The sequence below is a fragment of the Rattus norvegicus genome, chromosome 7, assembly GCF_036323735.1.
Source record: "Rattus norvegicus strain BN/NHsdMcwi chromosome 7, GRCr8, whole genome shotgun sequence".
NCBI lineage: Eukaryota > Metazoa > Chordata > Mammalia > Rodentia > Muridae > Rattus > Rattus norvegicus.
The window spans coordinates 30227443-30253268 of record NC_086025.1 but is presented as its reverse complement, the minus strand read 5'-3'; the positions used below and the strand labels follow the sequence as shown (position 1 = coordinate 30253268).

At 44.8% G+C, this 25826-nt stretch overlaps 1 protein-coding gene and 1 pseudogene across 8 annotated transcripts in view; both read right to left on the bottom strand.

The window, feature by feature from the left end:
- Nucleotides 1-2127, bottom strand: part of Usp44 (ubiquitin specific peptidase 44) — a 50044-nt gene extending 47917 nt beyond the window's left edge. For 2 of the 8 annotated variants that reach the window (XM_039079063.2, XM_039079055.2), the window contains exon 1: nt 1983-2098. The gene's annotated coding sequence lies outside the window, so the exon portion shown is untranslated. Of the gene's footprint in view, nt 1-1982 lie in introns of all 8 variants that reach the window. The other 6 variants (NR_172074.2, XM_039079054.2, XM_039079061.2 and 3 more) reach the window with 6 other exon arrangements.
- Nucleotides 2128-14163: 12036 nt separating this feature from the next.
- Nucleotides 14164-14492, bottom strand: LOC103692824 (NADH dehydrogenase [ubiquinone] 1 beta subcomplex subunit 2, mitochondrial pseudogene; annotated as a pseudogene).
- Between the last annotated feature and the right edge of the window lie 11334 nt (nt 14493-25826).

Genomic DNA, 25826 nt, shown 5'->3' with positions numbered 1-25826 from the left:
TTTCTTATTTTATCTTTTGCACGTATCCCAGGCTGACCCTTAAAATAGCTATGTAGCCAAGGGATAACCTTGAATTGTTTTTTGAGACGAGCTCTCAGGTAGCACAGGTTGGCCTCAAACTTGTAATATTGTTAAACGAGACCAACTCCTGATCCTCCTGCCTCCACCTACGGGTGCTAGGGTTGCAGTGGGGTGTGGCACCATACCTGGTTTGTGTAGTGCTGGGGACGGAACCCGGGGCCGTGTGCAAGGCAGGTAAGCATTATAAAAACTGAAACACACACACACAGCTCACCCTGAACTTTCGGTCCCCCATCCTCCACCCTGCAAGCCTTGTTGATGGAGTGCTGGAGCTCAAACCCAGGGCTTAGCATGAGTTAAACAAACACTTCCTCAACTAAGTGCTATCCCTGACTTTAAATCCTCGCTTTTTGCTGTCATTTGCTGAATGCCAGGTCTGTGGCATCGGGTGTCTGTGGTTCACATGGGGCAAGACGTCAATCGAGAAGCCACAGAGCTATTTTGGGAGGTAGAACCAGTCTCTTGAAAACAAGATTTTTTTCTTCTTCTTATTTACATGCCCAGTGGATCCTATCAGCTTGAAAATACCAGCTGAGCTCTTTTTCCTCTCTGAAGACTTTGAAGTCCATGGCGCCTGCTGCTCTTTCAGAGACAGAGTTTTGCAGCATACCCAGGATGATCTTGGAACTTGCCCAGGCTAACCTCGAAAGAAATCCTGCCTCGGATTCCTAAATGCTGTGATTACAAGCGAGTGTCACTTAGGCATCCTTAGATTTAAAAAACCTGCTAGTTACTTCGGTGACTATGTGGATAGTAAACTTCTCTAAAGGCTGGATGGCGCTGCCAGTTCCCTTAAAATACTTTCTCTGTAAGAATTCCAGGTTGCTGGGGCTGGAGAGATGGCTCAGCGGTTAAGAGCACTGACTGCTCTTCCAGAGGTCCTGAGTTCGATTCCCAGCAACCACGTGGTGGCTCATTACCATTCACGGAATCCTTTTCTTTTCTTTTCTTTCTTTTTTTTTTTTTCCGGAGTTGGGGACTGAACCCAGGGCCTTGCGCTTGCTAGGCAAGCGCTCTACCACTGAGCCAAATCCCCAACCCCCCATTCACGGAATCCAATGCTGTCTTTTGGTGTGTCTGAATTCTGCTACAGTGTACTCACATACATAAAATAAATAAATAAATCTTTAAAAAAAAACATTAAAAAAAAAGAATTCCAGGTTGCCTTTTGGGTGATTTAAAACAATTTTCGTTCATGTGTGTCTGCCTCTTGTGTGCAGGTTACTTTGGGGAGCAGAGAGAGTGTTGGATCTCCTGGAGCGGGAGTTCTAAGCTGCCCAACATGGGTGCAGGGAAATGCGGTAAACTCAGTTGCTGAACTCTCTCTCCAGCCCCTCCAATTTGCTTTTTCTTTTTTAAAAAGACTCACTTATTTATCATATTTATATATGTACACTGTCGCTGTCCTCAGACACACCAGAAGAGGGCATCAGATCTCATCACAGATGGTTGTGAGCCACCACGTGGTTGCTGGGATTTGAACTCAGGATCTCTGGGAGAGCAGTCAGCACTCTTAACCACTGAGCCATCTCTCCAGCCCCCAACTTGCTTTTTCAAACCTAGTGTAAACTGGAACTCTTCCTCACGCACGCACGCCGATTCCAATGGAACCTAAGGTGAGAGGGTGTAGGCATTGCCCGTCTTGTTACAAAATACAAATACGCAAATACCAAACACCTTCTTCATGTAGATGGAACTCTGGCTAGGTATTTTTAAATGACTTATTTTTGATTGGTTCAGGAAAGGTCAGGAATTGCTGTATGCCAGACCCAAAGACTCTTGTTTAAAAAAAAAAAAACTTAAATTCCAAACTTAAAAAAAAAGAAGTCCGAAGTGCATATTGCAGCCTGAAACGTCAATGCTGAGGAGAACGGAAGCAGGCCCTTCCCTTCCAGGCTTACCTGTCCTCATACCAGCCTTTCTGAATCCTCTGACTTCTCACCACGGCAGGCTCTCTTCATCCAAAGCTTTCCATTTTGGTCTGTTGGAGGCCCTATGAAGCCACTGGCACCAGAAGGGTGAGTATTGTGAGCTCACACAGAGCTGTGGGGGAGGGGAGGGCAGGGCTGGCCTGGGGAAGGGATGCTCGCATCTCCAGGATCTGCTCACCCCGCTTCAAACAGATGTGCATCACACCGGGGGGTTCTACCCCCTCTTCTCTGTCATGGATCCCTGTTTGTTCCCCAGTGCCTGGGGGGACTGGGGCCAACCTCCTTTGCCTTCCTTTTGTTTTCGGCCTGCGTTCTTCCTCCACTACTGACACTTATCATTTATTTGGTTCCTTTTAGCTTGGTAGTGAATGCCGGGGCCTTCCTAGCCTTCAGTCACGCCATTCAGTTCTCTCTGAAAACCCGGGCTTAGCCACCAGTTCTCTGATTGGCTTCCAGCTGACCGAGATGCCTCCCCTCAGTGAAGGTTTTGGAGGCGCTTCTGAATCAGACTTCTTCCGGAGTTTTTCTTTGATGTCAGGAAACAGTTAAAGAAAAAAAATTCCTCCGGTTGTTTTGAATCTCTCCTCATCTCTTAAACACTTTGATCCTTCTGTCTTAGCCCAAACCAAAAAATACTTTTAGAAACTGGCGGACCCTCTCTATAAATTAGGGACGCCACCAGATCTGTCATCCTGGAATCCTGTATTCATGAGAATTCTTTTCTCACGCCTGTCAAGTCTAACGGAACCTGAGGTGAGAGGGTGTAGCCATTGCTTCTCTTGCTCCGTACACAAATTACCTAACACCTTCTTCATGGCATTAGTAGTGTGATTTCCCAACAGGAAATAAACTGATTCCCTGTCAGTTTCCCATAATTTTCTCAATCTCTGCCTTCTGCGTTGGAAGTTCCAGGAGCCCCGTGTGTTGTGGTATCGGGAAGGTGGAGCCGTCCTTCAACCTGCTGTTTCGTCTGGAAAGTTTAGAGTCTTTCCAGAGGTAACGGAGCTACAATAGGTCTATTGCACATGAGAGTACAGCGACCTCTACTGGACCTTCCTGGTAGTTCCTAGAAGAGTCTGGGATAAGAAGCCGTCACCCTGTAGACCGCTGTAATGAGACAACAGCCTGCAAAGCCCCAGGTTTAGTCCCCAGACAAACCAATGTAAGGAAATGTAGAGAGAATCTCCTGCGCATGTGTAAACGCATTCATTCACCTGTCAGTAAAAAAGCCTCGGGCTGATGAGCCGAGGCAGGGTTAGAGGGTGAGCCATCCGGGAGACAGAAAGGCTTCTGAGAGACGGTCCGGGGTGCAAGATTTGATCCAGACTCAGAAGCTGGTTACGTGAAAATGAAGACCAGGCACGCGGCATGACTTAGAATAGAATAAACGGGTAATTATGTTATGAACAAGTTGGGGAACAGAGACGTTATTTCTGGGAACGAAGTGAAGGGGTGGAAAACCGCGGAGTTACAGATGGGTTTAACTACGCGGGGGTGGGGGGGTGGGGTAATCATTGGAGGGAGGAAAAGGAGAAAGGGAGAGAACAGATAAATAAGACCAACTGTTTAGTGACCTGGGGCTATGGGGTTCATTTGGAAACAGTCAGCTTCCAAGCTAAGGCAGGGACAGAGGAGGGAGATGAAGCAAAGCTTTTGGAGATGAAGCTTCGGTTGAAGCAGAATTCCCCACTGCTAAAGTGATCCCAAGAAACTGGAGACCCAGGCCAGCCAGATGGGTCCGCAGGTAAACCTGAGTTCAAGTCCCGGAACCCATGTTAAGGTAAAAGGAGAAACCTGGCCCTACAAAGTATCCATACAAGTGCAATAGCACATGGGTACACACACACACACACACACACACACACACACACACTCACGCACGCACGCACACACGCACACATACACTAAAATAAAATAAAATCTTCTGGAACTAACATTTCTCTAGAGAAGGCACAGAGAGTAGTCTATGTACAGACAAATCCACTAGATTGAAAAGAAAGAAAAAAAGAAAGAAAGAAAGAAAGACAGACAGACAGACAGAGGTTTGTTTCCAGTAATAAACAATGTGAATGATTTGAGGTTCTAAAGGACTCCTCTTAGCTAAAACAAGTGTTGGAGGTGAATGTTCTCGGCATTGCACAAAGAAACCATAGCAAAGGGAAGATAACGGACAAGGGAACCAAACCAACCGACCAAACGAGAGAAAGGTAGGGGTGGGGGGTGGGGTGGGGGTGGGAGACGGACACTAGTTACATTTAAAGTTCTAAACTGAGGCTAAACATATCTTTTAATTCTCACAGGAAGTTAGAGAGTCGGTTTTGTTTGTTTGTTTGTTTTTTATAAGATTTATTATATGTAAGTACACTGTAGCTGTCTTCAGACACACCAGAAGAGGGCATCGGATCTCATTACAGATGGCTGTGAACCACCATGTGGTTGCTGGGATTTGAACCCAGGACCTCTGGAAGAGCAGCCAGTGCTCTTAACTGCTGAGCCATCTCTCCAGCCCCCAGGTTTTGGTTTTAATAAATTATCAAACATAGAACTTGGTGAATTCTGCAGGTTCTCCAAGAACATGAGCCCGAGAGTGGGCTCGTTATCTGGGAAGAGGAGCACTGAGGGAGAATTAGCCTCTGAGTGTCCTATTGCGACAGCCAGTGTAGTCACCACTGGCCGTAGGTAACTGTATAAAGTAATTAAGGTAAGAAAAGGCCCTTGCTCAGTTTCACCTAACCATGTGGTGCTAAGTAGCACATGAAACTGGTGTAATGGTGGACAGCCACAGGCGTCAGATATCGCAGAAATGTCTCGAACTTTTCTAGGGAGGGAGTAACCTGTTGAATCACAGATACAGAAAGAAGAGGAGTAACTATTGTTCTTGTTTCTGTTTTTTTATTTTTTATTTTTCATTTCAAGATAAGGTTTCTCTGCATACCCCTGGCTGTCTTGGAACTCGCTCTGTAGCTCAGGCTGGCCTTGAACTCAGAGATCTGCCTGCCTCTGTCTCCTGAGTGCTGGGATCAAAGGCATGCACCACCTGGCGTGTCACCACGCCTTGGTGCACCAGCCGCTGTGTGTGGCTGAAAGGAAAGTGATCAAGAACGATGGGGGTTAAAGTTCTTAGTTTCTTCCTGCATTTCTGTCCTCTGCTCAGTCTGTTCCTCTTCGCTCTCTGTGTCCTTGAGAGAACTCGTATACCTGCTTGCCTGCTTCCGTTAGCATCGGTACATTGACTTCAAATCTAACTCGTCAGCTTCAGTCAGTTTTCTCTTTGTTCTTCTTGTCGTTGCCCAAGTTTCAGCAGGCAGCCAGGAGGAGGCTCTCTTCCACACTGGAAGAGATTGAGCACTAGGAGATCTCAAAGCCTGCCTACAGAGGGACACATTTCCTCCAGTAAGGCTACACCTCCTAATAGTGCCACTTCCCATGGGCAAGCATATTCAAACCACCTCGGAATGCATTGCTTTTCTGAGCCTATGAAACTGTGGAGAACGTTTCATAGCTTCACCAGTACCTCAAGGCTCAAACCAATGCACCCAGAGCTGACTATTTCTCGTCTCTCTTTCCCCACAAACATTTCCCTCTTTCCCTGTTTTCTCATCTTAGCGAGTACCATACCCTAAAGAGTTAACACCCTCACTCTTTCGTTCTATTCCATCCCTGAGTTATTCTCTCTCTCTCTGTATGTCTTTGTCTCTTTCTGTCTCTCTGTGTTTCTCTCTATGTGTATGTCTGTGTGTATCTGTCTCTCTGTCTCTGTCTCTGTCTCTGTGTGTGTCTGCATGTGTCTGTGTGTGTGTGTGTGTCTCTCTCTCTCTCTCTGTGTGTGTGTGTGTGTGTGTGTGTGTGTGTGTGTATGCACTTGTGCCATGGTAGGAACCTGGGGGTTAAAGGACAGTGTGCAGGAGTCCTCCTTTTTCTATGTGGGTGCTGGTCATCAAACTCAGGTCATCAGACTTGTGCCCTTTCTTGCTGAGCCATCTTGCTGGTCCTACTAGGCTTCCTCCAATGTAATACTTCAGAACTTCTCTCCTCTTACAGGCTGGGGTTGTATGCATGCCCTCGGTTGTTTGCTTGTTTGTCTTGTTTTTTTGTTTTCCCCTTGTAACTGATATAAGAACTTATAAATTCTGAAAGATCCCATCTGGAAGAACACATTAATAAATTCTGTTTGGGATACAGTAAGTCTGCATACTCCTGGGCTATTCAGGGAAACTGTCCAACAGTGGTTATAATCACCAGTAAAGATTTTGGAGTCACAAGTGGGACCCTAGTCCTTGGAAAATTCAGGAGAAGAGAGGTCACCTAGCGTAGACATTTGGGGACAGGAAGAAAAAAAGCCAAACATGGTTGTCTCAGTTAGGGTTTTACTGCTGTGAACAGACACCATGACCAAGGCAAGTCTTATAAAGACAACATTTAATTGGGGGGCTGGCTTCCAGGTTCAGAGGTTCAGTCCATCATCATCAAGACGGGAACGTGGCAGCGTCCAGGCAGGCATGGTGCAGGAGGAGCTGAGAGTTCTACATCTTCATCTGAAGGCTGCTAGAATAATACTGACTTCCAGGCAGCTAGGATGAGGGTCTTAAAGCCCACACCCGCACTGACACAGGGGCTCCAACAGGGCCACATCCACTTTAATAGGGCCATGCCTTCTAATAGTGCCACTCCCTGGGCTGAGCACATACAACAGTACTCTCAGAAACACTGACCTTTGTTTTTAACTCATTTTCAAAGTTTGTTTCTTTAGCACCTTCTGTATGTAAGGCAGTGTGCTTGCATGTGCGTATGCTGGTAACAAAGGGATAGCATGAGAAGATTCAGTCTCTCTGACCCCATTGACTCTGCTGCTCCCGTTCTATGCTTTTAGCTTTCCCAAATCCACAGCAGCAATAGTAGTAGCAGAAGCAACCGTGAGGTCCGTATGTGGTCTCTGCACAGGGACCGTCTTGCTGCCTAGGACTGGATCGTGTTTTCTGGATTTGATCCTGATTACTCTCCCTCTTAAGAGGGACCTTCTTCTCACTTTTGGGGTAGGAAGGATGATCTACTAGCCTCTCTTTCAGAGGTCTTAAGACCCAGCAGTAACTAGCTGGGAGCAAGCAGGCCGGGACATTCGGGACATTTGGTTCAGGTGTGTTGTGTAATATTCTGCCTGCCTTTCTTTCATAGCCTGGTGGTCAGTCCTTTTTTTTGTTTTTTAAGGCTACTTTCTATTATTATTTTTAGTTATGTGTGTGCTTGCATGTGGGTATGTTGACTTGAGGAGGCCGGATGCATCAGATCCCCTGGAGTTGGGGTCAGAAGTTTTGAGCCGCCTAATGTGGGTGCTGGTGACTTGAACTTGGGACCTGTGGAAGCGAAGTCAGTGCTCTTAACCGCTGAGCCATCTCTCTAGCCCCTGGCATTTATTCTTGTATCCCTGCGCCTGTTTCCCCAAAATGCCTCTTCTGCCTTGCTACCAAGTTTAACACGGAGATCCCACCTCTGTGGATCTCGGCTTCCTTTACAGTGACCAAGCGTCTGTAGTTGGGGGTGACCTTCCGGTAGAAACTCTGCTCTGTCAGAACTCGTGCTGTACCTACAGTTTAAAGTGGTAATAGGTTAATAAGCAGAATGTTTCTCTTAAGGAACACTATTCTCTCAATCTCTGGAAGATGCTAGGTGATCAAAATCTTCAAAGAGATTTTTGTTTTGTCTTGTTTATGAGACAAGGTTTCTCTGTGCAGCCCTGGCTGTCCTAGAACTCTTTGTAGACCAGGCTGGCCTCTAACTCAGAGATCTGCCTGCCTGTGCCTCCCAAGTGCTAGGATTGAAGGAGTGCTGCCTTCTGCCAGAATTATTTCCTTTAAGAAGTGATATATTTATTTATGTATATGTCTGCTCTATTGCATGTGTTTCTGCATGACAGAAGAGGCCATCAGATCTCATTACAGATGGTTACGAGCCACCATGTGGTTACTGGGAATTAAATTTAGGACCTCTGGAAAAGCAGCCAGTGCTCTTAATCAATGATCCATCTTTCCAGCCCCCTAAAGAGAATTATTTTTAAGATATAATATAAACTCGGGAGGTTTAAATCGTGGGTTGAAAGTTATCTGGAAACAGGCAAGCACAATGATACCTACGACCTCAGCTACACACGAGACGGAACCATTTTATCCCAGAAACTTGGAGAGAGCCTGGGCAATATTGGGAAACCTTGCCTTTTACAGAAATAATAGATAGCAGTGGGGCATGATGGTACATGCCTGGAATTCCAAGACCAGGAAGACCAAAGTAGGGGGGTTGAGAGTTCGAGGCCAGTCTGGGATATGTATGGGTAAAACCTTCCCTCAAAAACAACAAAAACAAACACCCTCAAAACAAAAGAAAAATCTTCAAACAAAATATACCTTCGGGGGGGGGGGAGAAAGAAAAAGAAGAAAGATAACAGCAAAGGAACTAAAGATATCGTTCTTAAGTATATATGAAATAGTAGGTTCAATTCTCAGTGCTACTAAGAATGAAATGCAGAAAACAAGCCAGGGGACACGTTAGATGGGAATTTCCCAGCGTGTGCGTGCCGACAGTCGTTTGTGGTCTTGGGTGAGCACTATATTTCTTGTCTTTCCAGCTGTACCAAAACACCCCCTGAGAACTGAGCTCCCAGCTGTGGCTTTGACAGTCAAGAACCCAAGGCCTTGTTCAGTGAAGGGCTTACAGTTGCTGGGGAATAACAGCTCATGTGGTACTCATAATGGAACTGGTTACGAGGCTGGCATTCGGGTGCAGTTCAGGGGTTAGCGGGTGTGAATGGCTTAATGAAAGATGACAACTTCACAAAATACTTCAAGGCCAGCTGCTGGTGGAAGAAATCCATCTGGGAATTAGCCTCTTAGGAGTATAAAAGCTGGATTAGTTTAGATTCCCGTAACTACGAATCTGAAATGGAGGGCTGCCTGGTCGTCCAGTACGAAAGACGTTGTTGATTACGGTTGTAGGTAAACTTACCTGAAGATGAGCTGAGACTATTGTTTTGGATGTCAAGGTGATTTCTAATTACTCATCAAAAAGGCAGGGAAATGGGGTTGGGGATTTAGCTCAGTGGAGAGCGCTTGCCTAGCAAGCGCAAGGCCCTGGGTTCGGTCCCCAGCTCCAAAAAAAAGAAAAAAAAAAAGGCAGGGAAAGCTGATGGAGGAGATGGCTCGGCCGGTAAAGGTGCTTGCCTCCAAACCTGATGACCTGAGTTCGATTCTCAGGGTCTACCTGGCGGAAGTGAACCAGCTCCCACAAATTATATTGACTGACTTGCTCCATGGTATGGATATGCCCCACCCCCCAGTAAACAAACAAATGAATATTTTTAAAAGAAAAATCACACACACACACACACACACACACACACACACACACGAGCAAATGGTCTTGGGAGAATGCAGTGTCTGTCTTATATTGAAACACTGAGATAGAGTCTTGCGGACCCCAAGCTGGCCTGGAGTTTTATGTAGTTGACAAAGTCCTTGATCTCGATCCTGTTCTACCTTTTGAATGCTGGGATTTCATGAACTGGGTTTTTTATCTTGGAACTTTTTCTGTGAAATTTACTTCGTTAGAGCATTTGGCCACAAGGGGGCGTACAGGATCTACCAGCGGCAAGTCTGCCTGCTCACGAAGAGCAAGCATTTAGAGCTGTTTATTCCAGTTGCCCTGAAAACTGCTCGAAACGTTTGCCGCTAGATTCTGAGTCCTAAGGAAGAGACAATCCTTGAAGAGGATTTGATGTGGGCACCTGTTTCCTCCCCCCCCCCCTCTGAGATTAGAGTCACAATAGACTAGTAGCACCAGAGTCCTGCTGGGTCACAAGCAGAAAGCCACTTCACAGGATTAATGTTTGCTCTTTTAGAGCCTTACTGTCACTCTGCCTTTGCAGCAGTGATGCAGTGACACATAGTTGAAAATTCCTTCTTATAAAGTTCTGTCAGGATTTCAGTAGTTTATTCTCAGGATAAGGGTGTGGGAACTCAGAATGATACAGTTTTGCCGTCACCTTTGCCCTCTTCCCCTTTTCTTTTGATATGGGGTCATGGAGCTTAGGGTGGCCTCACACTCACTTATCTGGTGTGGTGGAGGTTGGCCTTGATTTCCCTCCCTTTATTTTTGAAGTGCTGGTGTTACAGTTGTGTGTCAACACGCCCAACCTTGTCACCGCCACCACCACCACTACCATTATCATCGTCGTCGTTGTAATAATAATGATAATGATAACAATACTACTACTACTAATAATAATAATTTTTGTTTCCTAGTGCCAGGTGAGGATGTAGGGATTCACACACATTAAACAAATACCCTTCAACTGAACTACATCCCCAGTAACTTTTAGTTTGTAGGCTTTTTTCTTACCTGTCTAAAGGCAGGGGATGAGCAGACAGAAAGGATACTAAGGGGCTGGAGAGATGATTCAATGGTTAAGGGCACTGAATGCTCTTCCAGAGGTCCTGAGTTCAATTCCCAGCAACCACATGATGGCTCACAACTATCTGCAGTGGAATCTGATGCCCTCTTCTGGTGTGTCTGAGGACAGCTACAGTGTACTTATATATAATAAATAAATAAATCTTAAAAAAAGGAAAAAGTTTACTCAGAGGCAATCACAGCGGTTGCTCCAAGCATTCAATACTGAGAAGGAACTCGTCACAGCCACAGTTACAGGGACGGCCAGGGCTCTCACTGCGCTGGTCAAAGGTCCTACTATAGCAGTTTGAAGGTGTTGGCTCCTTCTAGCCTGGCTGACAAACAGCCTTGGAAAACAGCCGAGGCATAGAGACATATATTTACTGATGAAGCAGGGACTCTATATACGCATGTCCTTGAGCAGAGCTACATAAGACATTTTCCTTCCCCTCCCCTCTTCCCTTCCCCTACGTCCTCCCTCTTTCCTTCCTTGCTTCCTTTGTGTGTGTGTGTGTGTGTGTGTGTGTGTGTGTGTGTGTGTGTGTGTTTTTCCAAGACAGCGTTTCTCTTTGTAGCCCTGGCTGTCCAGAAACTCGCTCTGTAGACCAGGCTGGCCTCTAACTCAGAGATCCACCTGCCTCTGCCTCCCGAGTGCTGGGATTAAAGGCCTGTGCCACCCCGGCTGGCATAGGTGAGGCATTTTCAATTATTGTTTCAACTCTCACTCTCTCTCCAAATGAAAACTGAAGATTTATGTAGAGCCTTAAGTCTCAGTTTCCTCCTATTTATTCCAGTTTCTTGTTTTACTTAAACAGAGTCTCCGTCTGCAGCCCCAGCCTGAAGCGGAAGCCGCCATTGGACCAAACTGACGTCCGACTTTGCTTCATCTCTTCCCTCTACCCACTGAGTGCTGGGATTCCAGGCTCCGGGCTCAATCGGCAGCATCACAAAGTAAACAAAAACAAACACTTCTGACCCCATTACGTCCCACACTGTATTGGAAACCATAGGAAGTTATCAAATGGAGAAGAAATACAAAAGAAAGAAGATGCTTCCAAGGTTTGCTTCTGTCCACCTCCCCGCTTTGGTTTCCCTCCTAAAACAGCTCTCATGACCTACTTTGGCTGGCACTCTGCTCATCTGTTGGGTGGTTTGCCCCAGCGTCGGGGTTGTGGTGGCTAGACTGATTTCTGACTTGCGCGCACATTTTTTTTCCCCTCATTAATCCTTTGAACAGAACAGACGCCCTGGGTGCAGTTTTAGGCGAGAAGAATGTCCAAAATATGTGGGTGTGAATTTTGCCAAAGGGTCAGTTGAATTCAGAGCACGGATACCAGCCTGGAAGCAGGGTCACATTTTAATGGAAAAAATGCACACTCAGCAAGGCATGGTGCTTTTCAAAGAGGTGATTGGCAGCCACCGGGAACACAGGAGGAGCAGGCATTGGGGTGGAACTGCCTTGAACCAGGGCTCTTGAGTACCCTGACTGCTGGTGGGCGGGGCTCACAAGTACTACCTGGGAAACAGAGAAAGGAGGTATGATTTATGTTGGGGGATCACTAGCTGTAACTCTTTAAAGAGAAAATAAAAATCCTCTAAGGAATTCAATTTAAAAAGACTTTGCAATTATGAGTGGGGGAATACCAGGGAAAGTTTCTCAAGGGAAGATGCTGTCCCATATACATACAAGGAGCTATGAACAAATGATGGAATAGAATTTTTGTTAACTCCACTTAAAACGAAGTAGCTACTTCTACCTTCGCGCTTCAGAATAAAAGCATAAAGCTCTTGAGTATAATTGGTTGTATGTGCAACTATTTCTTCTCAAGAATGTCTTTGTGTTTGTTAATGTGCTTGGTGTTGTCTGTAAATAAATAACAAGCAACGTACATGACGTCCGTTCCCTTCTGTAAGTTACCCAGCTACTGTTTGGATGGTTGGTTTGTGTTTTGAGACAAGGTCTCACTCTCAGCCCCAACTGTCCTGAAACTCACTTTTGTAGACCAGGCTGGTCTTGAACTTGGGGACCTACCTATCTCTGCCTGCCAAGTGTTGGGATGAAAAGCACGTGACACCACATCTGGCTAAATAAAATTAGTTTTTGCCTATTTAAGAGAAATATAGAAGCATTTAGTTATTTTAAGGAAATCCATGTCAGTAGTAATAAACATTTTATTTTATATTATTATAGCTAGCTGTGAGGGGCTACTTAGCAAGGCAAAGTTTCCAAGAGCAAACCCAACGGATACGAAACATGATAATTTAACTGCAGCTGGACGGTTTTACGATTCAAACTATCAACCAATTCCTTCAGAGGAGCAAGGATGGTGAGGGATATGAAAGCAAGACATCAAGGAAGGAAGACAAAATCTTAGGGTTGCTGAGCCTGAAGAAGGCGGGGCTAGACTATCAGAGGAGACGCAGCAAAGGCTGAAGATCAGGCTGCCTCCTCATGGAGTCTGTTCGCAGAGTGGAAGAACTATAAACCAGATACATGTGGGCTTGGTGTTGAATTCTTCAAATGAGATAGCCAGCACAGAGGAGCTGCAGAAGAAAGTCTAGTGGGAAGATGCCGCTAGAGTGGGGTGGAATCCCAAGGTTCACCTGCAGCCCCCACTCTGCCAAAGGCCTTGGGAACACAAAGCTCAAAGCTAAATTTATTAAAAAATGAAAACAAACAAACAAACAAAAACCAGCAACAACAAAGGAAAACCATGAAAACAACCAAACAGCTATAGAATTAAGAAAGCATAACTTTGGGCTGGAGAGATGACTCAGAGGTTAAGAGCACTGACTGCTCTTCCAGAGGTCCTGAGTTCAATTCCCAGCAACCACATGGTGGCTCACAACCATCTGTAATGGGACTTGATGCCCTCTTCTGGTGTGTCTGAAGACAACTATAGTGTATACATAAAAATAAATAAATCTTAAAAGAAAAAAAGGAATCGTAACTTTAAAAAAAAAAGTATTTATTTATTTTATGTATACAAGTACACCAGCAGAGGGCATCAGATCTCATTCCAGAGGGTTGTGAGCCACCATGTGGTTGCTGGGAATTAGAACTCAGGACCTCTGGAAGAGCAGTCAGTGCTCTTAACTGCTGAGCCAGCTCTCCAGCCCCTGAGGAAGCGTAACTTTAAGGCATGAAATACACGTTATAAAATAACATGCTTCCCAAATACTTATTGAATTTGTTAGAGTGGTGAAGATCAGCATAATTTTTATCAGGTTTTCTATGTCGCCCATTATAGTTTAGGACCTCTGGACTCAGGTGACCCTCCTAAGAGAACCCTGTGTAAGTGAGCCTGCTGATATATGCAGTCATGTAGGTCCCCATTATTTTTTGCATATTTGCATATATAACATTTTCTCACTTTTAAAGGAATTATTTTATGTATATGAGTACACTGTAGCTGTGTTCAGACTACACCAGAAGAGGGCATCAGATTCCATTACAGATGGTTGTGAGCCACTGTGTGGTTGCTGGGATTTGAACTCAGGACTTGTGGAAGAGTAGTCAGTGTCCTTAACCACTGAGCAATCTTGCCAGCTCCTATTTTCTTTCTTCCTTTCTTCCTCTCTTTCTTTCTTTCTTTCTTTCTTTCTTTCCTTCTTTCTTCTTAAATTTTATTTTTGGCAAGCCACTTTAATTTACCTTTAATGAGGTCTGTGATTTCTTGAACTGTCTCACCTTGCTCTTGTGCAGAGAGGAGTTTAGAGTTTCAGTCATCATCAGGAGGGATCCCCGATTCTTCATCTGTCCACTGTGACGGATCTGGATATGAAAAGGGACCCGGCACAGCATCCGAGTCATGCCAAAATCTCCAAAGAATCCAGAATGCAAGAGCAAGATTAAGAACTCGCCCTGGATCCCCCTGGCACCGGGTAAGCTGGGGAAACTCCTTGTACCGGGGCTGAATGTGTACACCACCGCCAGCATGGCGGACTCCATGGTCTCTAGCTGCCCGCGCGTGGCAGCCCGGGAGCAGGCGGCCTCCTACACGACCCGCGACCGAAAGGTGCCAGGCAGGTCAGTGCAGACATCCTAGAGGGAGAACAGTCCCCACCCCTGATGCGTCCTATTTTCTTTCTTTATGGACTGGAAATAATCGAATCAAGGTCCAGAGGATTCCGATACTTGCATTAAGGAAAAGGGGAAAAAATAGCTAAAGCATTTCTTCTCTATTTAATAAATGAAGCCAGAAAAACTGTATCTTCTATCGGGGAAACGATTGAATCCAAACCCATACCACAGACAAAAATCAGCCTCACGAAGATTGATAACTCAAAATTGCAAAAGCCAGAACTTACTATTTATTTATTTATTTATTTATTTATTTATTTATTTATTTATTTTGCAGCTAGTGTGGGACAATACCTCAATGGTAAGAAATGATCCATAACACAAGACACAGACATCCTGGGGCATAAAAGAGAAACTTACCGACCATATTTTCTCAGAAAACACTACAAGAAGACCTAAGAGCCCCGGAAAGAATGGAAGGGTTGGTAAATACCACAATCACGTGCTGGTCCAGAGGAAGGACCTCCAAAGGATAACATTTTCCGCTCTCTAGAATAAAAGGTGCAAGTTCATGACTGCAGGAGTGTGTGTGGATGATAAAACATGGGACGAAGGGTACACCACCTCGTTTCTAATTAGGCTACATAGATTTGAATCCTCTTGAAACCACCAGCTTTGTAAACCCAAGAAAGCCCCAGAATCAGGGGTTGCCGAAAATAGAGGCCAGTGTCTCCTGTGCACGTCTGTGGGCAGTGAAAAAAGCAACAACCATGTTGGATAGAATTTTTTATTCTCAAGTTAAAGATAAGCACCTCCCCAGGCCACACGGATTCCACACTAGCAATATACTGTTTGCTTAGATTATTTTGGTTGGTTTAAAAATGTTTCAGCCAGAGGCAATCAATTTACTTTTATTTGTCTAAATTGTGTATGTGTGTGAGCGTGGTTCCGACGCTGGGGTCGGGGGAACGCCTCTGGGCAGTTTAAACGTAGAGACTGCTTCCCCAATTGAGCTCCAGGGAACCGTGGTGGGACAATGTAGCCTAAGATGTGGGAGGCTGAAGCCGGGGTTCCTTGACTCCGAAGCACCCAGTCACTGCTGGAAACTGAGCAGGGGGCCAGGAACGGAGGGTCAGGGGTCCACTGGCCTGCAACGAGGAGCCCGGGCAAGGGGCTCTCAGATTCCTGAACAGCCAGAGAACGGAGGAGGCCCACAGGCTGAGGATGAGCCCCAGGAGGGTGTGTGGGAGGGGGGTGGGTGGGGGAAAACTGCGGTTTAGCTCATCATTGACTGTCCTCAGTTTAGTGCCAATTGTTTGGGAGCACAGAGGGTCTGTGGGAGATTTAGACAGTAAAGATCTGTAGATGAAGGCCTTCTTCATGCTCCACATGGCGGTTCTCGATGAGAGAGACAGTTTTTGGTTCCAAACTGTGCTTTGATTGTTCATTGTGGAAAATGGGTGCATACCGCCTCCTCAGGGTGGACCCGAGATTAAACACCGTTTGCAGGGAGGAATGTCTGGGAAAGGGAATCTTATTAGCTAAACCCTCAGGGTCCGTCTAGATACCTTATTAGCATGGAGAGCTCTATTCTGATCTACGTGACCATAGGTTATGTTCCTAGGTAGGGAGTGTGGTCACGTGACAGGGACCTGGTCGGAAGCAGGTGAAGCTCCTACCCTCCTCTCTGAGCTTTCAGGGGTTCCAACCCTCTCAACCTTACCAAGTTTCCTGGCATGGTCCATTGCCCCATGTGTGTGCACACGTGTGCATATATATGTGTGTATGCATGTGTGTGTGTGAGTGTGTGAGTGTGTGAATGTACACTTATGTACATGAGTGCAAGGGCTCGCACAAGCCAGAATGTGTAATTACCCAGAGCAGGAGTTAAAGGTGCTTGTGAGCCACTTACTGGAGATGCAGGACATCTTGAACTCAGGACCTCTGGAAGAGTAGTATGTGCTCTTAACCACTGAGCCATCTCTCCAGCTCCTAGTACATATTTAACAGTGTTCGTAAGAGAATTCTTTATGATAGTCCTCAAATGGAAACAAAAAAAAGTGCTCACTAGTTGAACAATAGAGGGATAAATTGTAGAATACATTATGCTTTTTCTTTTTTTTTTCTTTTCTTTTTTTCGGAGCTGGGGACCGAACCCAGGGCCTTGCGCTTGCTAGGCAAGCGCTCTACCACTGAGCTAAATCCCCAACCCCTATGCTTTTCATATTAATTTATTTGTGTGTGTGTGTGTGTGTGTGTGCACGTGCGCGAGCGAGCGTGTGTGTAGGTATGCTTCTGTTATTGCACTTGGTTAGAGCAGGTTTGAGGACATATATGGGTCAGTTCTCTCCTTTCACCATGTGGGTCATGGGAATCGAACTCAGGTGCTCATGTTTCCTCTCCCCTCATGGCGGCTTCCTCCTCTCTCTCTCTCCATTCCTCCTCCTTCTGGTCTCTCCCACCACAACCAAACCCACCCACCTCCAATCCCTCCAGCCATTGGCCGTAGCCAATTTCATTTAACCAAAGTTTTAAATTGAGGAACACAACTTGGAAAAAGAGGAGGGATATCTGAGGTGTGGCTTGTAAACATGAGAAGTTGCTCGTAGGCCTAGACCTTAAGGTATAGAATTTAGCATTGCAGTAAACAGCCACAGACCAAACCTCCACAAAGCAGTGGGTGTCAGGTTCATCAAGAGATCCCGCCTCTTAGTAAACTGGGTGAAGGACCAGTCCAAAGATCCAACCAGGCAATGGACAAAGAAAAGCAAAACCATCTGGAGACACATATGCAAGACCGGAAATTTAATAATGGAAAGTAGGAAATAAAAAGGAGATCCGTGGAACGAGCTGTTGGCACAACTGTGCTAAGCTGAAAGCTGAAAGCTGAAGTTCTTAGGTCCCTCAGACTAAAGTACAGCTTGTCTGGGGCTGGTGAGATGGCTCAGTGGTTAAGAGCACTGACTGCTCTTCCAGAGGTCCTGAGTTCAATTCCCAGCAGCCACATGGTGGCTCACAACCATCTGTAATGGGATCCGATGCCCTCTTCTGGTGTGTCTGAAGACAGAGACAGTGTACTCATATAAATAAAGTAAATCTTAAAAAAAAAAAAAAGACTACTTGTCTGGTACAGTTAGGAAGGACATGTTCTTAAACGGAAGTAATAAGAACAGACTTCCGGAAGCTGTAGGAAGGCTTAACCAAAACTAACCTGCAACTTGTCAACTAATTTTAAAGAGAATAGGACTTCCGTTGGATTTAAAGTACACCTTTTTTTTTCTAAGATAAAAAAATTTCATGAGCCCAAGCTGGCCTTAAACTCACAATGCCGTCAGCTTCCTGAGTGTTTATAGGCATGTACCACCATGCCTGGCTCTTAAACAGTTATTTATAAGATTGGACCATCTCATGTGATTAAAAAAAATAGTAAAATTTACTAACCAGGTAAGTGATTTACTAGGTAAATTGTGACGTTTACCTAGTACTGGCAGCTAACAGAATAATTTAATTTAATTTCTTTTTGTAATTTATTTAATTTTATTTTATGTACATTGGTGTTTTGACTGCATGCATGCCTGTATAAGGGTGTCGGATCCTCTGGAACAGAAGTTACAGACAGTTGTGAGCTGCCATGCGGTTGCTGGGAATTGAACCCAGGTCCTCTTGGAAGAGCAGCCAGTGCTCTTAACCACTGAGCCATCTCTCCAGTCCCACAGAATAATTTTAAATAAGTTGGATTCTATCCCAGTAGTTGAACGTCCAGAACTTATTTGCTGATAATAATGACTAGGCCACCTCAAGGCTGAAGAGAGAAAATTGTTCCTTTACTAAGTTCAGGTGTTAGTGCTTGTTGTACAAGCTGACAACACACACACACACACACACACACACACACACACACACACACACACCTCAAATTGTATTAGCTTTTGTCTTATAATCTGAATCATATTATTGAATCATATTATCTGTTTTATAATCTGAATTATATTATCTTCTGTTATATAATTATATTCTATAATCTATTTTGTAATCTGGGTTATATTAGCTTTTGTTAGGGTTTCTTTTTTCTTTTTTTTCTTTTTTCTTTTTTTCGGACCTGGGGACTGAACCCAGGGCCTTGTGCTTGCTGGGCAAGTGTTCTACCACTGAGCTAAATCCCCAAACCCTTGTTAGGGTTTCTATTGCTGTGATAAAACACCACGAACAAAATCAAGTTGTGGAGGAAACAGTTTATTGAACTCACACAAGTGTCACATCACAATCCATCACTGAAGGTAGTCAGGGCAGGAACTCACACAGGGCAGGAACCTAGAGGCGGGAGCTGATGCAGAGGCCAGGGAGGGGTGCTGCTTACTGGCTTGTGCTCCAGGGATTGCTCAGTAGGCCCATCCTACAGCACTCAGGACACCAGACCAGGGCCAGCACCACCCATGCTGGTACCTCAGAATATCAAACATTAATCAAGAAAATGTACTAAAAACTTGCTTCTCTGTCAGACTTTTGGGGTGCATTTTCTCAATTGAGTTTATTTCTCCCCAAATGTCTCTAGCTCGTGTCAAGTTGGTATAAAACCGGCTAACGTGGCTTCTTTTCTGAACGGTCAAGAAAAATCTGTAACAGGTGTCAGAATGGTCCTTTGATACCATTGCCTCCCCCCTAATCTCTCTGTTAACAGAGGCGGAGTCCTGCTGCCTGCTAAGTCAGGCTGGTCTACTGCCTCAGTTGTCCACATGCTAGGGTTACCGGCACACACCACCACACGTCTGCTTCTCCAAATATCTTTGTTTTAGGGAAATGAGACGCACTTGCCGCAGCTAATAAGAGACATATTTTTGTTTTATTTTTATTTTTTAAAGATTTTATTTATTCATTTTATATATGACGGTACACTGTCACTGTCTTCAGACACACCAGAAGAGGGCATCGGATCTCGTTACAGATGGTTGTGAGCCACCATGTGGTTGCTGGGATTTGAACTCAAGACCTCTGGAAGAGCAGTCAGTGCTCTTAACCACTGAGCCATCTCTCCAGCCCCATATTTTTGTTTTAAATTAATTCATTTCTACTTCTTTGTGTATGTATGTATGTGCTTAGAGTCTGTGTGTGTTCATGTTTGTGTATATGTGTACAGGTGTGGAGGCCAAAGGTCAATGTAAGGTGTCTTTATCCTTAGCAACCTTAGTTGTTGTTTTGTTTTTAGAGATTTATTTATTTATTTATTATTTAATGAATATGAGTGCTGTACCTGCATGTACATCTGCGGGCATTTAGATCACATTATAGATAGTGGTGAGCCACCATGTCGTTACTGGGGATTGAACTCGTGACTGGAAGAGCAGCCTTGACTGCTGAGCTATCTCTCCAGCCCCCTTGCCTGAGTTTTTGAGAGAGGATCTCTTGCTCACTAATTGTCTAGAATGGCTGGCCATTGATCTCTGGAGATTCATATTCTCTCTCTCTCTCTCTCTCTCTCTCTCTCTCTCTCTCTCTCTCTCCCCCCTGGCCTTTTTTATGGTTGTTGGAGATCTGAACTCAGGTACTCACACTTGCATGAAAAGAGCTTTACTGACTGAGTCATGAATTGGATCCTAGAACTTTTATTTTAAAATTTCTGCTGTCTCTGGGTATGGTGGTGTACAACTTTAATCCCAGCACTCAGAAGGCAGAGGCAGGTGAATTTTGATGAGTTTGAGGCCAGCCTGGTCTAAACCATGAGTTCCAGATTACACAGTCAGAGCCTGTCTCACTCAGAAGCACAAACAATGCAGAAACAAATAAAATTTCTGTTGTCTAGTTTTTGTAGAAATCTCTTAGGGGTGTGTGTGTGTGTGTGTGTGTGTGTGTGTGTGTGTTCAAGAGTGTGTTTTTTTTTTTTAAATTCAGATAAGCTAAAAATCTATTACAACAGAAAAGTATATTATGGTAGAAAAATACAGTAACATAGTACTCAGTTGTTAAAATGGATCAGCTGCCATTTTTCACCTTTGACCACCCATAGTCTCATATGAATCCTCTGGGATTAGGCAACAGAGAAAGAAGCAGCTGGGTTTCCTTGACAGATACTTCTATATAATGGATGGACAGACATCGTCCAAACATGGGCAGTTCAACACTGTAACCTCCTGCTAGCATAGCCCTAAGGGGCAGCAATGGAGGGACATCTTCCCAGTGGATAGGATGTCAAACTGTAGGCCAGATTGTTGGTTTTGCTTAGCATGGGAAATGTCTGACATTTGATTGCATGTTAACTCACGGGCTGTGGCCAGTGCTTTTCCTAGGTAGTCAGGGAAGGAGCACAGTTGGAAAAAGAATTGTGATACGGTGGTCCAGGAAAAGGCTTCTTTGGACAAAACGTCATGGAATGCAGGAAGAATGTGAAGGTGACTGGCACACCCGAATGTTAGGGTGACCTCAGCAGAAGAGGATTTTAATAATCCCCTGGACAGGACGATCAGGCACCCGTCAACCAGCCCCATTCTCCAGCTACTCATGTCACATGCTAGAGTTTTCGTGAACACGGAGGCCAAGGCAGCATAGGCGGTTATGGCCAGGTTCAGTAGTGGGACTTCCATTCACCAAGGCAGACCTGCTATAGACACTGCCTAGCGCTCAGTCTGCTATTGGCCGAGAACAACACAGAGTCCTGAATAAGAACCGATTCAGGGCGACCAGCCTAGCACATGGGGTCAGGGTGATTATACTGGACTTCATCCATATGAAAGGCCATTTGCTTGTATTGGAATAGACACTCTGATTATGGGTTTTCTTTGTGTGCAGTGCTTCAGCCTAAATGACCATCTCTGGACCATAGAATGCCCTTGCTGCTATCATGGTGCCTTATGCAGCACTGTCCTTGACCAAGAAACTAATAGCAAATGAAGTTTGCGACGGGCCTGTACGGAATTTTCCCCTCCCCCCAACATAATGTTTTTATTAATTATTTTGGAATTCCATACAAATGCAATCTGATCACACTCGATATGATGCCCACTCCCCTTAGGTCAATCCTCTCATTCTTTAACTCCCAGCTCAAAAAACTAGGCAAGCGCTCTACCACTGAGCTAAATCCCCAACCCCGAAACACCACCATTTTTAAAGACCCGTTTATTACTTAATTAGTTTGTTTTGAGACAGGGTTTCTTTGTATAATATCCCTGGCTGTCTTGAACCTTACTCTGTAGACCAGGCTGGCTTTGAACTCACAGAGATCTGCCTGCCTTTGCCTCCTGAGTACTAGGGCTGAAGGCGTGAGCCACTACGCCAGGCAGAAACCATATTTTAAAAAAGTATGCAGGATTGGGGATTTAGCTCAGTGGTAGAGTGCTTGCCTAGCAAGTGCAAGGCTCTGGGTTCCGTCCCCAGCTCCAAAAAAAAAGAAAAGAAAAAAAAAGTATGCCATGGCTTTTTTTCCTGTTAATCTACAGACAGATATACAGGTTAAGATTAGGAACAATGTAACTTGTTGGACAGTCAGTGTCTTATAGTTAGTGGCAAATTATTAATGGTGTGATATATTTGTTGTGAGTAATGATGACCGAGAAGCTGTGGTGACCCATACCTATAAACCCAGCACTCAGAAGCTAAATTAAGGGGATCAGAACTTTCTCCTAATTCATGGCCAGTGTGGGCTACATAGAGGAACTCTGTCTCAAAGAAACAAAATAGAATGATGTACTGAGTTGTCATTGACCTGGTACTGGTGGTGCGCTCGTAGACAGAGCTTAGTATGCGGGGTGTTTATGATGGAGTGCCTTGGGATCAAAATCTGTAGAAAGATGGGAAAGGAAACCGAGGGATAAATTCAGCAGTGATGCACTCCAGCTACAGTCTCCATGAAGCCCACAGGGCGTTCATTCTCACAGTACTAGAGCTCAACATGTTGTCCTAAATTGGCCTTGGCTGACGTCCATTCCCACAATATAGCCATTGCATCATGGGATAGGCGTCACCCGGGAAGAGTGTGACCTTGGGCAAGGCTGCTGACTAGTTCTGAAGTAATCCTGAAAGGGATTGTGTGATAGCTAAGGATGACTGAGTGGAACCAAGGGCAGCTCTCTGAACAGCTGGGGGAAGGAAGTCCTTCACTGAAGAGGAATCTGGGTGGTGCCGACTCACCCACCTTATTCTTGGGTTTGGTCTCTTGGGTTTTAGAATTGCTTATGTGTATTTTCAGTCCCTTCCCTGATATTTATAAAGCACCCAGATCCCATCAAGCCGGCTTTGAAAAGTTGGGATTTTGAGGTTGTGTCTTTACAGTATAGGCATTAAGTCACTTTTTAGAACATAAAGGAATGCTATTTTCCATTTGCTTCCCTAAGGTCTCACTCAAGGTTACTCGGTAATTTAAGGAACTTTGTTTCCTGGTTTATAGAGGGAAAACTCAGGCTTGGCAGTTTAATCTATTCCCTTGGCAAATGGAATGCCATCAAAAATCTTTGTTTGTTTTTGTTTGTGACACGGTTTCTCTGTGTAGCCCTGGCTGTCCCGGAACTAACTCGTAGACCTGGCCTTGAACTCACGTAGATCCCCGTCTTTGCTCCGAGTGCTGAGACTAAAGGCTTACACTGCCATTTCCAGCTGCGCCACCGTGCCTGGCTGGTAGATCTTAACACTAAATGAGAACCTCGCTTCCATACTAGAAAAAACAATCATGTGAGCTGATTTTACTCACACTGCTTACATTGATGTGTGTGTGTGTGTGTGTGTGTGTGTGTGTGTGTGTGTGTGTCTATGCAATGTTGATGGAAAGTGCCTGCTAACCAGGATAAAGGGTTCTAATAGAAATGCTAAATACTGAGCTTTACACTAGATATCCTGCTGGCTTTGTGTCACTGCAGTATTGTATTGACCTAAAGAGGTCTTTCACAGACTATAAAACTGAGATTATAACTGAGATTTATATATATATATATACATATATATATATATATATACACACACACACACACACACACACACACACATATATATATATAACAAACCTACTACAGACAGACATACACGTGGACTTTTTAGTATATTATATTTTCTTGATCATGCTATCTCCTAATATGATAATAGCATCTGGCACAGAACCAAATACCCGTACAGTTATGTAATTTCCTGCTCTGCATCCAGCTGTCATGGACGAGGAGATTTAGGAGAGTTCGTTGTTGCATACATTCTGTGGAAAGCAAGGTCCAGGCTCTGAGATGGGCAGATCATGACATACCCCTCACCCTCAGAGGATGGGACGGACACTGACAAGGTCAGAGACATAAAGGATGCCCAGTGGTGCAAGCACAGACCTCTGGCATTGTAGAGCATTCCTGGGGACGCAGCAGTTCCCCAGGAAGGGGGACCAAGGAGACCTCCTTTTCTGCCCCAGCAGGGGACACTTTCCTCTAGATTAGACTTATTTATTTAATTTACTAACATTTTATTTGTTTGTTTATGTATGTATTGCATGCATTACGTATGTATTTGTCTACAGCTTCTCTGACGTCTTTTTAGAACAATATTTCTATTTTTCGCTTTCTCTCTGTATACCAGCAAATTCTTTCAGCCTACCCCTTACATGGCAAACTTCAACAGACATTTTTCTTTTCTTCCTATTTTCGAAGTATGGCATTGGTGGCCCAGGTTCATAAACAGTGCAGGCTCTGAGGATCCTTTTGAGTTCATTTTCTCTCACTCCCTTCTCTGGGCTATCTAATTTTAGTTTTAAAAAACATTTTTGTGTTTTTGTGTCTTTTCTTGTTGCTATTACTGCTCTCCTTTGCCTGGTCTACAAGATTCTTAGGTTCCCTTGTGTAGCCAAAATTTGAAAATGATCTTCCCTTTAGCCATAGGGTCATTATTTTTTTCTAGTTTTGCTTATTTTATGTTTTGTTTCCCTTTCCCTCTATATTTCAAAGTCACAACAGAATAAAATCTACCCCGCTCCATTGTAGCAGGGAGTTAATGTATCACTCCTTCTCTGTGGTCAACAGGATGTCTCTCTGTTACTCTGTGTGTCTGTCTCTGTATTTCTCTGTCTCGGTCTTTCTGTCAAACCTGGTGGCCTTGGGACCTACTTTAACCAATAGAAAGCAGAAGACGTGCCAGTGTTTTGGTTCCAGGCGTAAGCCCCATTAGCACCCTGGGGGGAAACCAGATGCGATGTAACATGTCTACCTCTGGACTGCCACGCTGTGAACAGTTGTCCTCCACATGGCCTCTCCACAAGCCCAGCCTAGCCACATGTAGAGGCCATGTGTAGAAGATCTAAATCCTTGGCTAGTGGCCCTAGCTAATCTTCCAACTGACACTAGCCCCAACTTGCCTGGATGGGTAAGGCCATTTTGGAAAGAAAAACCTTAAGTCAGGACTGCATCATCCCAGCCGCTGCCATGTGGAGTGGTGTCAAAGTCATCCTTGCCAAGTCTTGCCCGATTACAGACCTGTGAGGGAACCACTTATATAAGCCAGTGCATTCTGGAGTCATTTGTTAACGAACAAGAGGCATAATTGATACATGCTCTCTGGGATGCACCCCCAACCCCAACCCCATCTGTAAAGTGTATTAGACAAGATTGTTTCCACAAAACAGAAACTATGTTGCTACGAGTGGGGTCTGCTTTGTTCTGCTGCTATTCAGTATCTTCCTGTATATGTAGCCTTATGTTGGTCAAACTCATTTCTGGAGCTAGTTGGACTGGTTTGGCTGAAATTGCTTTTGTTCTTATCCTTTTCCTCATCCTTAGCTCTGTAACTCCACGGCTTCCCCCTGAATCCTTATGCTTGTCTCCCTGTTTGCTCATACTGCGCTCAGCTGGGTGATGTGGCTACCCCCAGCCCCATCTCCTCCAGCATTCCCTTCCGCTCACAGCTGCATCCCCACAGCTGCACTGGCCTTCGGGAAATCCTACTGGCATAGTTTCTGTGACTCAGAATCCCGGCGCTTGATTTTCCCACCACCTTGCTGTTTCTGTCTCAAGCATACTCCTAAATGGGACCTTTCCTAAGACACAGCATGCCTATTCCTGTGGGTTTCCTGTGAATAACATGAGGTATTAGGAAGCTAATAAAAAATACTTTATTGGTAGAGTTTGGCTTAGACTATTTCTGAGGCAATCATCCTCAATTAATTATGCCTCAAGAATTCTGTGTTGGGGATATAGAACGAGTAATTCTGTTTTCACGTTGCTTTGGATTCCTGAGAGCTCATCTGTTCTCCCTGAGCTTAATTTGTTCCAGAAGGAACAAGCTTCCCAATGCACATTGCCTAGTCATTTCTGAAGGATCCCTAAGTAGAGAGAGAATTAAAGGAATTTATCCTCGGCATTTTTCAAACTACTTTCAATTTTAGCTACTGCTGGCCATCTGTTTAT